We start from the raw sequence: 15,544 nt of genomic DNA, 5'->3' as shown, positions 1-15,544 counted from the left end.
TGGCCGCTGTCTTCAATGCTGAGGCACTGCATCTGGGAGCCTACACTCTCGCTGCCTCGTGGGAGGCAAGTTTCTCATTTTCAGCCGATTTGTATTGTGAATACCGATTTTTTATGTGCTCATGCACTGTACATGTTTCAATCACGACTGGCAGGGTCATATGCTTGATTTTTAAGAGTTGCTCTCTCAGACGATCAGAGTGAATGCCAAACACGATTTGGCCTCTGATCATGGAGTCAGCAATATCACCAAAGTTGCAGGACAGCGCTAGCAGGCGGAGGCTAGTTAAGAAGGCACTGAAAGATTCAGCTTTACCTTGAAGACGTTGTTTGAATATGTAGCGCTCGAAGATTTAATTGGTGTCCACTTCACAGCGACTATCAAACTTGCCCAGGATGGTCTGAAACTTTGTCTTGTCCTGGCCTGTGGTGAAGTTAAACGAGTTGAAGTGTTCGATGGCTTGATCACCCGCTGTCGAGAGGAGAAGCGCAATCTTTTTTGCATCAGACGCACCCTCAAGGTCTGAAGCTTCGATGTACAGCAGAAACGTTTGCTTGAATATCCGCCAGTTGGCACTGAGATTGCCGGAGGTCCTGAGCTGGTGAGGAGCCTGAATCTTCTCCATGGTGCCGGGATACATTTGCTGGCCGTCACGGAACGGACTGAGGTAAGTCACCTTAAATTAGTAGCCTCCTGGTATCATGTTGTGTTAGGTACACTGGTATAACACTGGCTGCAACTGAATGCAGCATAGATCAAAAAGATACTCCAGACCTTAAAGTTAGTTCGATCAGGTTAATTGAACTAATAGCACAGTTAGCACAGTTCTCGGTGAGTTCGACTCTCTGCTAACTTAAGTGTGGTCACTCTGCCTGACTGAACCAGACTAGCTCATAGCCACGTGGTGGGGGTGTGAGATTGTAACAACACCCTTGAATGACTCTCTAGATGTTCATCAATGGAAAGAGGCGGAGTGTGAGTGCCTCGTGTCTTTTATAGTCAGATCCCACCCCGAGTGTCCTGCCTGCTTATTGGTCATGTCCTGTTCTCTGTGTCCATTAGCTGCTTGTCTGTATATCATTATGTGTTTGTCCGCATATCATGACAATTACTATGTAAAGTAAAAGCGCTTGGGATTGCAGGAAGTGATTTGAGATGGATAGAAAGCTGGGTAGCAAACAGGATGCAGAAAGTTGGAATAAATGGGTCTTCTTCTGATTGGCAGGCAATGATTTGTGGGGTACTGCAGGGATCTGTGCTAGGACCCCAACTGTTTACAATATTTATTAATGATTTGGATGAGGGAACTAAATTGTTATCTCCAAATTTAAAGATGATACAAAGTTGAGTGGGAGGGTGAGCTGTGAGGAGGATGCAGAGATGCTTCAGTGGGATTTGGACAGGTTGAGTGAGTGGTCTTATGTATGGCCGGTGCAGTATAATGTGGATAATGTGGATAAATGTGCGGCTTACATGACACTGTAATGAAGTTACTGTGAAAATCATCTGGTCGCCACACTATGGCTCCTGTTTGGGTATACTGAGGAAGATTTTAGAATGTCCAATTCACCTAACAAGCACATCTTTTGGGACTTCTGGGAGGAAACCGGAGCACCCGGAGAAAACCCACGCAGACACGGGAAGAACGTGCAGACTCCGCACGAACAGTGACTCAAGCCGGGTCCTAGCACTGTGAAGCAACAATGCTAACCACTGTGCTATCGTGCCACCCAGTTATTTGAATGGGCGTAAATTGAGAGAGGTGGATACGCAGCGAGACTTTGGTGCCCTTGTGCATCAGTCGCTGAAAGTAAGCACGCAGGGACAGCAGGCAGTAGAGTATGGGAATTAGGATGTTTTACTGCATTGGTGAGGCCACATCTGGAGTATTGTGTGCAGTTTTGGTGTCCTTTTCTGAGGGAGGATATCCTTGCTATGGGTTTGCTATGCAGTGATGGTTTACCAGGCTGATTCCTGGGATGGCGGGACTGTCATTTGAGGAGAGACTCTAATCGGTTAGGATTATATTCATTGAAACAACAAATACTGGACAATCTCAGCAGGTTTGACAGCATCCATGGAGAGAGAAGGGAGCTAACGTTTTGAGTCTGGATGACTTTTTGTCAAAGCCATCCAGACTTGAAACGTTAGCTCCGTTCTCTCTCCATAGATGCTGTCAGGCCTGCTCAGATTGCCCAGTATTTTCTGTTTATGTTTCAGATTCCAGCATCCACAGTAATTTGCTTTTATATTCATTGGAGTTTAGAAAAGTGAGTGGGGATCTCATCGAAACTTCTCAAATTCTAACAGGATTAGATGTGGCAGATTCAGAAAGAATGTTCCCGATGGTGGGGGAGTCCAGAACTAAGGGTCATAGTTTGAGGATAAGGATTAAACATTTTAGGACTGAGGTGAGGAGAAACGTCATCAACAGAGAGTAGTGAATCTGTGGAATTGATTGCCACATTGAGTAGTTGAGGCCAAAACTTTGTGTAATTTCCAGAAGGAGTTAGGCATAGCTCTTGGAGTTTAAGGAAGCGAGGGATATGGGGGAAGGTGGGATCAGGGTATTGAACTTGATGATCAGCCATGATCATAATGAATGGCGGAGCAGGCTCAAAGGGCGGAATAGCCTCTTTCTGCCTCTATTTTCTCTGTATGTTTCTATTTATGAATCAGTGATGGTGGGAAGAGTGTGAGGGTGAGAGTTTTTGTGTGATTGGCTCACTCACAGTCTCAGGATCCTCACTCACCCTCACCCCCTCATACCAACACTCACCCTCACACCCACACGCCAACACTCACCAATCATACCAACACTCACCAATCACATCCATCCAAACAGTGGTTGAGGGTGAGTGTACACCCTGAGACTGCAAATAAAGCAGACAAAGACCTGTCTCTCACACACTTTAAAGATGGTCATTATTCATCACCTTTTATTAATTATCAATTTATTGCTGTTGCCATTGCTTTATCAGCAAGTTGTTTATTTTCTTCATATGTCAACTTTATTTTGAAATTCATGTTTAATGTTGTGCCAAAACTGTATTTCCAAAATTTGCTCATCGGCCCTTGGGTGAAAAACCCCACCCCCTGCAGCCATGTGAAAATGTTAGGCACATTTGCTTTAGGGAGTCAAGAGGTTAGTTACTCACCACAGAATTCCAAGCCTCTGACTTACTCCAGTAACTACATTGCAGTTCAGTTAAATTTCTAGTCGATGGTAATCCCCAGGATGTTGATAATGGGGGATTCAGCGATGTTTATGCCATTGAATGTCAAGGGGAGATAGTTCGATTCTCTTTTGTTGAGGTAGTCAATGCCTGGCACTTGTGTGGTGAAAATGTTATTTGCCACTTCTCAGCCTAAGCCTGAATGTTGCCGAGGTTTTGCTTCAAATGGACACTGACCACTTCAGTATCTGAGGTGTTCTTGTCCAATCATCAACAAACATCTCCGCTTCCAGCAATATGATGGCGAGAAGGTCATTGATTAAGCAACTGCCAACTGGGCTTTGCACGTTACCCTGAGGAGCTTCTGCAGTGATGTCCTGGGTCTAAGGCCAGCAACATCTGCAGCCTTTTTCCACTGTGTTTTGTATGATTCCAAATGATGGGAAAGTTTTGCCCCAGATTTCCACTGACTGCAATTTTGCCAGGACTACTTGGTGCCACACCCAGTCAAATGCTGCCTTGATGTCAAGATGGTGAATTGAAAATGGCGAAACAGTGAAAGACTAATAACAGTGTGCCATGATGCACAAGGATCAAACATTGAAAGTATCCAAACGAATGAAATAGGAATAAATGGAGTTATCCAAGTAAAATCACAATGTTGCCAAATCCAATATAATTAAGTTACAGTGTCTGAAAATAATGATGCACACATTGGCAGCTATTAAAAGAGCAGAGGTTACTTTATGCCTCAGAGAGAAAATACACAAAATTACTTCTTGTCTTCCTAGTTTTTAAAATATACCATTGAGTCTGGCCCCTGGCAGATCTCATTCCCGACTTGTAGAAATTGTTTCTTTTTTCATTGATAATTTACAATACTTTTTTTTTACAAGAGTTAGGTACAGGAGTTACTAATACTAACATATTTATTTCCTCATATATATGCACAAAGTTCACAATAAAACATCATGCCAAGAATAATAAAATTTATGTTGAAAATTTAATGCAGTACTTCCACCATTGCTTACTGAAATAATAGCCGCAATGAGCTGACAGGAAGGCTAATGGCATAATTTAATTTTTAAGAGCACGACTTTGTTGAAAATTTTATTTAAAAAATGCAGTCTCATATTCATGACAGTTAGAAACTTTTCTGATGAATTTTACTTAATGACATACCTGAACAATAGCTCTTCATTAACCTGATATATTCCCAAAAAACAATTAACTTTGTGTCACAATAATGTGTCATGTGCAACGTGGAACATTAATTTTTAATTTCATCAGCTGGTGTAATACCCTGGATTGTTTCAAAAAATGCAAAGCAACAGATAGAACTGCAAAGATACAACTCTTCCTCTTCGTGCGCGAGGCTCAGCCTCATACAGTTTAAGGTGCTGCACAGGGCACACATGACCGGGACAAGGATGAGCAGGTTCTTTGGGGGTGAGGACAGGTGTGTTAGGTGCTCAGGGAGCCCAGCAAATCACACCCATATGTTCTGGGCATGCCCAGCGCTGGAGGAATTTTGGAAGGGCGTAGCGAGGACGGTGTCGAGGGTGGTAGGATCCAGGGTCAAACCGGGCTAGGGGCTCGCAATATTTGGGGTGGCAGAGGAGCCGGGAGTGCAGGAGGCGAAAAAGGCCGGAATTCTGGCCTTTGCGTCCCTGGTAGCCCGGCAAAGGATTCTCCTTCAGTGGAAAGATACGAGGCCCCCAAGCGTGGAATCCTGGATCAGCGATATGGCAGGGTTCATTAAAATGGAGAGGGTGAAATTCACCTTGAGAGGGTTGGTACAAGGGTTCTTTAGGCGGTGGCAACCGTTCTTAGACTTTCTGTCAGAACGCTAGACATTGGTCAATGGCAGCAGCAGCTCGGGAGGTGGGGGGGGGGCGGGTTTACTTTATTTTTGTTTATGTTATTTACACTGGAAGGGTCTGAGGGGTGTATACACCTGTTGTCTTAAGTCGGGGTGTTAATGTTAATTTATTATTTAGGTACAGGGCGGGAGGGGTTTGGGGGGTTGCTTTTTTAGATTGTGTTTTGTACTTAACCCTGTTGGGTTCTTTTTTCTTTCTCATTTTGTTATTGATATTTTATGAAAACCTTTAATAAAAATTATTTTTAAAAAAAGAACTGCAAAGATACAATGGCTTCAGAAGTCAGCTAACCTGCAAATTGGCCAAATTTTCAACAGCCTCTGAATGCGTATTACCAGGGGACATATCTAGACAGTTCCCTGATGGACTTCACACATGCCAGTGTCTGAACATTCTGCAAAACATAAGGTTAGTTGACCTCCTGGCCCTCTAGAAACTGCCAGGACCAAGAAGGACTAAAAAAAACTCATTATGCAAGGTGGGTGCAAAGGGCCATCTGTCTGTTTCAATGGCATCTTGATAGTTATGACAATGGGAGATTGAAGCTCCTTCATTAATATGGGCTATTCTACATTGTGTCCCAATAATCAGCTGTCACCTGATCAGAACCCCACTTGTGAAAACCTATGATTAGAAGCTTGTCTGTTTGTTATAGCAAAGTAGAGGTCTGCAGAATGTACCGGTAATATCCAGAGGAAGACTGAAGAATGTAACATCATTCTTTCTCCCTGCTATTCTCAAGTCCAATACTCTATCTCTGTTACATTATAGATTACCTCTATCTGTTATGAGTCCGGACCAGAACCCCAAATTTGGTTAAGATTCCAGACCACGATCCAATTACTTGCGTTTGGTAAAACTGTGAGGAAATGTTACTGCACCACAGGAGTGACCAGTAGACAACTCTCATGTTGACCTGCCTCTACATTCCAATTAAGCAAACCCATATATTTCAAATAAGATTTATTTATGAAGAAAACAACCAAGTGTTACTTGCTTATTTAGATGCTGAGTCCTTGGATAGAGAAACCTTTTAAGACCAAACTGAAACCACTTCTGCTCAGCTTTGAGTCCTTCAGGCACCTGACATTTCAGACAAACTAATAATAATCTTTATTATTGTCACTAGTAGGCTTACATTATCACTGCAATGAAGTTACTGTGAAAATCCCCCAGTCACCACACTCCGGCACCTGTTCGGGTACACAAAGGGAGAATTCAGAATGTCCAATTCACCTAACAAGTGCTCTCTCGGGATTTGTGGGCAGAAATTGAAGCACCCGGAGGAAACCCACGCAGACACGGGGACAGAGTGCAGACTCTGCACAGACAGTGACCCAAGCTGGGAAACCCTCCCATTAGCTGTTTTGTTACTCAAAGCACACAGCATTCTTTTGACTGTTACATGATGTGCCTTGACTTGTTTAGCCAGGACCAAACACAATACCTGACATTTCATCACAGCTCTCGCAGAAATATTGCCTGTATGCATTTTAACCCAGGCTTTAATAACATTATTGCAAAGAAACAAAGATACAAATTATAAAATATGACTTTCTTATATTTAGTACTGAGATAGATAATCTCAATCAAAAGGGACTTTAAGTGTCATAGCATCCATTTTGGAAAAACACAGACACCAGTTTAAAAAAGACCATGTCCAGAAATTCAATCAGCTTTCATAGGCCACATCACTCCTGGAATTTCAAAACCACCAAAGGAATATCGGAACATGTATTTAAAATTTTTCTTTTGGACTTATCAACTCTTATCAATTCCACCTCTTCCACATTGTAATTTGTTCTGTTCAGCTTGCTGGTGTTTATACATGTTGCAGGATTCTGAATCTGTTTTTACTTTTTTAATAAGTCTTATGCGTTTACCTGAGTGAATTTTTAACAATAAAACTAACTCCTTACTTGTTGTCTCAAGAGACCTGTCTGGCTTATTTCTTTTTTTTAAATGTTTTTATTCAGGTTTTTTATTTTATACAATACAAAATAAGCCGGTCTGTGTCGACCAGATACAATTTTTAAAAGCCAGACATTGGAAATAACCTCCAAGACCCTCCCCCCTTAACCCCCCTGAACCCCCGTCCTTTTTTAAAATCATATTTTAATATATTTTAGTTGAATTTTTGCATCCCCCCCCTCCTCCCTCTCCCCCCTCCCCCCACCTTTTGTTGTTCATGCTCCATCTTGGGCCCTTTCTTCCATCGTGGATGCTGCAGACCCTCTTTTGCTTTGGCTTTGTGACTATTGCCTCTATGGCTTTGCTGGGGGTTGTTTTTGGCCCCCTTCTGAGTTTTCTCCCATGTGCCCTCCTTATGTTTCCCTGGGTTCATCCCTTTCTGCTCTCCCCCCCCCATCCTTTGTTCCTATCTGCTCCGTGTGGTCCTTTCTGCCCTCATCGCCCCCCGCCCCGCACCCCTCCCTTCTTTTCCGCTATTGGCCTCAAATAGGTGTTGGAACAGGCTGATGAATAGCCCCCATGCTTTGTGGAAGCCGTCGTCCCACTCTCGGATGATGTATTTGATATTCTCAAATGGAGAAATTCTGCCAGGTCTGCCAGCCAGTCTGTAGGTGTGGGTGGTGCTGCCGATCGCCAGCCGAGCAGGATTCTCCGGCATGCGATTAGGGAAACAAAAACAAGGGCATCGGCCCTCTTCCCCATATGTAGTTCTGGCTGGTCCAACACCCTGAAGATTGCCACTCTCGGGCACGGCTCCACCTTCACCCCCACAACTTTGGACATCACCTCGAAGAAGGCTGTCTAGAACCTGACAAGGCCCAGAACATGTGGGCATGGTTGGCCGAGCCTCCCTGGCACCATTCACACTTGTCCTCCACCTCCAGGAAGAACCTGTTCATTCGGGTTCTGGTAAGGTGTGCTCTGTGCACAATTTTGAACTGCATGAGGCTTAACCTTGCACAGGAGGAGGTGGAGTTGGCCCTGCTCAGTGCTTCGATCCTTTCTAACTGTTGCCCGTAAATGGCCCCACAGTTTCCCTTCTCCATACCGTCCTCCTCCAGAAGTTCCTCCAGAATTGTGACTCTCGGGGCCCACGGGTATCTCATTGTCTCCTTGGGGAGAAAGTTTTTGATTCGCAAATGTCGGAGCTCTGTCTGTTTGGTAGCTCCAGTCTTTCCATCAGCTCGTCCAGGATTACAAGTCTGTCCCCCATGTAGAAGTTCCCAATCGCTAGCGTCCCCCCATCCTGACTCCACTTCTTAAAAGTGAGGTCTAGCATGGCTGGTGGGAATTTGTGGTTACCGCATGTGGGGGCCGTGGTGGACTCCTCAGTTAAGCCGAAGTGTTGTCTCATCTGGTCCCAAGTTTTTAACGTAGCTACCGCCACTTGGCTGGATGTGTACTTTACCGGCGGGATTGGGAGCACTGTCGTGGCTAGGCCTTGGAGAGTCATTCCAGTCGAAGAATACACCTCCATTTTCACCCATTCCTTGCTTGGCTCCCTTACCCATCCCCTCACTCTCTCAGCTGTGGCTGCCCAGTGGTAGTATTGCAGGTTTGGAAGGATCAGGCTGCCCATGTTTCTTCTCCTCTGCAGTGTATTTTTGGGGTCTTGGATTCATTCCCCACGCACGAACACACACATACACACACAAAAACAACATAATCATTCTATCTATTCCATGGAAACAGGCCTTGGGAATGAAGATTGGTGTGGATCTAAACAGGAAGACGAACCTTGGCAGTACGTTCAACTTGATCGTCTGCACCCTCCCTGCCAGGGAGAGCGGGAGTGCATCCCAACTCTGTAGGTCCTTTTTAACTTTCTCTGCTAGACTGGACAGATTCCATTTGTGGATCCGTGTCCAGTTGTGGGCTATATGAATCCCCAGCTGGAGGAATTTGGGGGGGGCTAGTTTGAATGGTAGACCCGCCAACTCCGTCCCTCCCCCGTTCGGGTTTACTGGGAATACCTTGTTCTTTCCCAGGTTGAGTTTATAGCCCAAGAAAGCCCCAAATCCTTCCAGGAGCCTCATGATTTCCTTCAGGCCGTTCCGCTTCTACTGGCTTTTACTTGGTTGTTGCTTCATCTATTTAAACAAGAGTTTTTGAGAATCCTCTCAAAAATGATCTATTATGTATAATGGGCGGGATTTTCCCAAAATGGGACCATGTCCCCACGCCGACATAAAAACGCTGGAGTTTTACTCCAGAGATTCCTGTAAAAAAGATGAACCAATTCAATGCCCTGCAGGTGGCTAGCAGGGACCCGGAGTAAATCTTTAGCTGCGGATACGGGCCCCCGCACTTCCAGTTTGGCGTCCGCGCATACGCACGGCCTCCAGCAGCTGTGCCAAACACCATGGTGGACTCGGACCGCGGAGCCAGATGCAAAAATGAGACCACCCTGATCGGCCACGCACCTGTTCATCTAACCCCGCAGATCTAACTCCCAGCCGCCTATAAGGCCCCCCCCCCCAATGTCCGATGCCCCCGCCCCCCACCAGGGCAGCCGCAGACTGAGTTCACAGCCGCCATGCTAGCATCCTGACCGGCAATAGGTGGTTAGTTCCAGGCCGTCGGGAACTCGGACGGTCAGGAGTGGAGTATCGCTGGGCGGGCCTCTGTCAATAGGCCCCCAGCCACGCGGCATACTCCGCGATCATGCCGATCTTAGGGTCCTGGAGAATCGGCGGACCGGCGCCGGGTCAAATTTCGGCGTGAGAGTGGATTCGCCGTCCCCGCGCCAGCCGCGATTTCTGCACGGGGCTATGGAGAATGCAGCCCAATATGTTTTAAAAGGCATGCTTTCTTCTCTGACTTGTAGGCAGAATCTTCCATTATCAAATAACAATTGAATCCTGGTTGACCTCAAGACCAATTCAAACTATTTCCTAAAGCAAACATTTTTGCAGCAGTTTAAAAAGGACAGTTAGATTAGCAGCTAAGCATCAGTAGAATTAGGCCATTCGGCCCATCGAGTCTGTTCCGCCATTCTATCATGGCTGATATGTTGCTCATCTATTACCTACAATGCTATAGACAAAGAGCTGGATGGCAAAATCAGCCAGAGCATTGTCTCCCTAGAACACATGGCCTAGGAGCAGGAGAGGCAATTTAGCCTCCCGAGCCTAAACACCTTCAATGTGATCATGGCTGATCCCATCATGGCCTCAACTCTACTGTCCTGCCCATTCTCCATAACCCTTCAACCCATTGCCAATTAAAAATCTGGTCTAACTCCTCCTCAAATTTACTCACTATCCCTGTATCCACCGCACTCTGGGGTAGCAAATTCCACAGATTCACAACTCTTTGGGAAAAGTAGTTTCTCCTCAAATCCGTTTTAAATTTGCCACCTCTCATTCTAAGATTATGACGTCTCATTTTAGAATGCCCCAAAAGAGGAAGTATCTGCTCCACACCTACTTTATCCTTACCTTTTAGCATCTTGTACACCTCGATTTGGTCTCCCTTCATTCTTCTAAATTCTTGAGAGTATAGGCCTAAACTGTTCAATCTCTCTTCATACGACAAACCCCTCATCTCTGGAATCAATCTAGTGAACCTCCTCTGACTGCCTCCATTGCCACTACATCTTTGCTCAAATAACGGGTCAAAAACGGCACAATACTCCAGGTGTGGCCTCCCCAATGCCTTGTATAGCTGCAGTAAGAAGTCTTCCAACACCAGGTTAAAGTCCAACAGGTTTGTTTTGAATCACTAGCTTTCGGAGCGCAGCTCCTTCACCAGGTGAGTGTTGTATAGTTGCAACAACACTTCCTTACCTTTATACTCAATTCCGTTTGCGATAAACGTCAACATTCCATTTGCTTTATTTGCCGCACCTGCATGCTCGTTTTCTGTGACTCATGCACGAGGACACCCAGGTCCCTCTGCATCAATGAACCCTGAAGTCTCTCCCCATTTCCAATTTTTTGGCCAAAATGCATGACCTCTTATCCACGTTATACTCCATCTGCCACATTTTGACCAACTCTCCTAACTTTTCTATATCCATTTGTAAGTTTCTTATTTCCTCATTGCAACTGACTGCCCCACCTATTTTTGTGTCTTCTGCGAATTTGGCTGTAGAACCTTCTATCCCTGTATCCAAGTCGTTTATATAGACTGTAAATAGCTGGGGCCCAAGAACCGAACCCTATGGCACCCCACTAGTTACATCTTGCCACCCCCCAAAAAAACATTTATCCCGACTCTCTGATTCCTGTCCATCAGCCAGTCTTCTATCCAAGCTAATAAATTACCTCTAATCCCATGTGATCTCACCTTGTGAATTAACCTTCTGTGTGGCACCTTATCAAACGCCTTCTGGAAGTCCAGATATACCACATCTACAGGATCCCCATTAATCACTTTGCCTGTTACATCTTCAAAGCTCTCTAGCAAATTAATCTAATATGATTTGCCCTTCATAAAGCCATGCCGCCTCTATTGGATAGCGTTTTGTCTTTCCAAATGTCCTGATCTTACGTCCTTGATAATTGATTCTAACAAATTTCCAGCCACAGATGTTAAACTAACTGGTCTGTAATTCCCCACATTCTGCCTCCCTCCTTTTTTGAATAAGGGAATTATGTTAGCATTTTTCCAATCTACTGGAACCTTTCCCGTGTCCAAGGAATTTTGGAATATTCCAAATGAATATTCAAATTTGAATACCACGTCACACACCAGCAGAAGCATGTAAATAAATGCAAATGGATGTAAAGACCAATTTTCATCTATTTAGTGGGCCCTGTGATACAGAGACCCCCACACAGACCACTGTGATAGGGAGACCCCCGACAGGGACCCTGTGATAGAGTGACCTCCCACACAGGCCCCTGTGATAGGGAGACCCCTGACAGGGACCTCATGATAGGGAGAGTCCACAGGGACCCCTGTGATAGAGGTCTCCCCACATGGACTGTTGTGGAAGGGGGACCCTTCGCAGGAACCCCTGATTAAAGCCACCCCCCCCCCCAGGACTCCCTGACCAGGGATCCCCAGACGAAAGGGACCCTGCCAAGGGACACCCTGACTAAAGACACCTGCCCCAGGGACCCCCGATGAAGCCCCCCCACGGAACCCTTCCCCAGAGAACAGACCCCTGTCTGGAAGCTAGAGAGCAGTCGACACAGGGGCTGTGGGACGTAATATATCTACAATACTTACCTTGCATCTCCATGTGTTCATTCCTTGAAGGGGAGCAGCTGGGCCCGCCTCTGCTTCTCCCAGGTCAACTATCTGCAAACCATTCATAGCTTTGGAGTAGTGATCTGTCATTGACAGTTTATAAAAACCATCTACAGCTTTGATTCATTCATATCCTTTCAGGCTTCAGTGGCCTCAGTGGTGAAATCCCAATGTTTGTAAACATTGACCACATCAAAGAAACGTAAGTGCAATGAAATCACATGCTTGAGTGATTGTAATACACTTAGTGCTTGGAATGCACACGCTTGAGTGATTGGAATGCACTTAGTGCTTGGAATGCACTTACCTTCCTTTCATGTGGTCAATGTTTTCAAACATTGGGGTTTCACTACTTAGCCCACTGAAGCATGAAAGGGTATGAAAGGATCAAAGCTGTAGATAGCTTTTACAAGCTATCAATACAGGCCACTTGTCAAAAGCTAAGAATGGCTTTCAAATAGTTTCTGCGGGAACCAGATGCAGGCACAGCTGCTCTCCTTTGAGGAATGAACAGGTGAAGCTGCAAGGTAAGTATTACAGCTATAATGCTTCCCACTGTCCCTGTCTGGACTGCTCTTTAGCTTCTAGACAGAGGTCTCTTTTCTGGGGGAGGTGGGGGGAGGGGGGGGGGCGAAGTGGATTCCCTTAGTCCGGGGGCCCCTAATGGGTCCCTTTAGTCAGGAGTTCCTTGTGGATGTCTCTTTAGTTAGGGAGTCACTGCAGGGTTTCTTTTCTCAGGAGTACCCCGTGGGGGTCTCCCTATCGCAGGTGTCCCTGTGGGAGGTCCCTCTATCACAGGAGTCCCTTTGGGGTCTCTCTATCACAGGGGTATCTGTGGGTGCCCCCCTATTATGTGGATCATTGCGGGGGGCCCTCCTATTTAGGGGTCCCTGGGAGGGGTCCCCTTATTAGAAGGGTCCCTTGGTTATCCCCCTATTACAGGGGTCCATGTAGGGAGTCCCCTTCTTAATGGGCTCCCTGGGGGGGAGGGGCGGGTCACCCCCATGCTTAGGTAGAGGGAGCACCCGGGCAATCCGGGCTGGGGAGCTACTTTTTTAAATTTGTGCATGGGATGTGGGTGTCACTGGCCGGGCCAGCATTAGTTGCCCATCCCTGAGAGCATTTAAGTGTTAACCACATTGCTGTGAGTCTGGAGTCACATTTGCGTCAGAGCAGTTAAGGATAACAGATTTGCTTCGCTAAAGGACATTAGCGAACAAATGAATTTTTGCAGCAATCGACAATGGTTTCATGGTCAGCTTTAGACTTTTACTTTCCAGACATTTTTTAAAATAAATTTTGAGTACCCAATTCATTTTTTGCCAATTAAGGGCCAATTTAGCGTAGCCAATCCACCTACCCTGCACATCTTTGTGGGTGGTGAAACCCACACAAACACGGGGAGAATGCGCAAACTCCACAAGGACAGTGACCCAGGGCCGGGATCGAACGTGGGACCTCAACGCTGTGAGGCAGCAATGCTAACCACTGCGCCACCATGCTGCCCAATTTCCAGACATTTTTAATGAATTAAAATTCCCCTACCTGCCCTGGTGGGATTCAAACCCATGCCCCTGAGCATTACCCTGGGACTCTGGATTACTCGTCCAGTGACAATACCACTATGCCTCCCTGCGCGGTGGGGAGGGTTAATTTGCGGGGGAGAGTCGGGCCCGATTTGCAGTTTGGGGATGGGGTGGTTAGCCACAGGCCCCTACTATCGGGCCGCCCATTCAAGATGGCGGCCTGATAGTGGGTTTCCCTGGAAATTCATCGTATTCATCTTATTAAGGATTATTATTATGCCACGTCATGCATAAATTTGTATGGCTTGGAACACTGAATTGCATCCGCATTACAGCAGCAAGTGGATCGTAAAACTGGTGCAATTCAGCTCCGATGGGAGAACATATTCCCCGAAAAAGAGAATTCAGCCCTTGATTTGTTGAGGCATCAGGAAACAACCTCATGTTCTTGGAAATTTCAATTTCCACTTGAGCAGGACCTCAGTTTAACATCTCTTTGAAAATGAAATACTGAATTTCCGGGTCTTGCCGAATTTGGGAATGGGGGTAGGTGGCCCAGAGATATGGGCACCAGCCACTATACTGGTTTCCTGACTCCATTCCTGTCTCCTGTCATGGGCATTTTTCCCTATGTGGGTTCAGGGCTGACAGGCTACCCACCCACAGGAGGTGTGTAGCTAATTAAGCTCTTTAAGAGTCTTGTTAGCCAGAGTTAAAGAGGACATCTGGGATCTTCCAATTGGCTTTCAGTCTCCTGATGTTTCTGGGTCCAGTCTAACTGCCTGGCGGTGTGTATACAGCAGCATATTGGGTGGGCAGTGGGAGGGGTCGAGGGGGCAGTGGGAGGTGGATGGTGGCAGTGGGTGCCAGAGCTCCAGGCAGATCTGGATGGTGTTGGTGCAGCCAAAGGCTGCTCTGTGGAAGGATTTTCCCACCCCTGCCATTTGCTGCTCCCCCCTTCCACAATGGTCAATTGTGGCCTGGTTGCATTTTCTGACTTTTATTTAAACTTCTGAAAGCGTTAGTGAGAGGATGCTTCCATCTTCAAATGGCCTCATGGTTACTTACCCTCTACTACCCGGATGGCACAGTAGCAACAGTGTTTAGCACTGTTGCTTCATAGCGCCAAAGTCCCAGGTTCGATTCCAGGCCTGGATCACTGTCTGAGCGGAGTCTGCACATTCTCAGTGTGTCTGTGTGGGTTTCCTCCAGGTGCTCCGGTTTCCTTCCACAAGTCCAGAAAGACATGCCTGTTAGGTAATTTGGACATTCTGAATTCTCCCTTACGTGTACCCGAACAGGCGGCAGAGTGCGGCGACTAGGGGATTTTCACAGTAACTTCATTGCAGTGTTAATGTAAGCCTACTTGTGACAATAAAGATTATTATTATTACAGATTGCTGCACCTCTCAACCTGCAGGTCCTCTACTTGGTTTTACAGCTTGAGAGCCCGACCACCATCCTTAATTGGACAGTGAATCTATGTCCATGCCAGTTAAGAGGACATCCCAGTCAAAATCTCAGAGAGTGACTGTTTCCCCCTCAGGCTCAGCTTTAGCACCCAAAAACAGTCCTAATTCTCAACTCTTCTCTTCTAAATCTCTGAATTAAAAATTGTGCCCAACAACTTTGACAATGCTGCACCAGAGAGTCTGACTCAAAGCCAAGGATGGGGCTTGAAATAAAAACCTCCTGAACTAAGGTTATGAATAGAGCTAAATTGATAAAAAATATGTTACGGCAAGAACATTATGAAGGACTTGCCATGTGTGTCAATTGACTGAAAATA

The sequence above is a fragment of the Scyliorhinus torazame genome, chromosome 8, assembly GCF_047496885.1.
Source record: "Scyliorhinus torazame isolate Kashiwa2021f chromosome 8, sScyTor2.1, whole genome shotgun sequence".
Classification (NCBI taxonomy): domain Eukaryota; kingdom Metazoa; phylum Chordata; class Chondrichthyes; order Carcharhiniformes; family Scyliorhinidae; genus Scyliorhinus; species Scyliorhinus torazame.
This window is presented reverse-complemented; position numbering follows the sequence as displayed.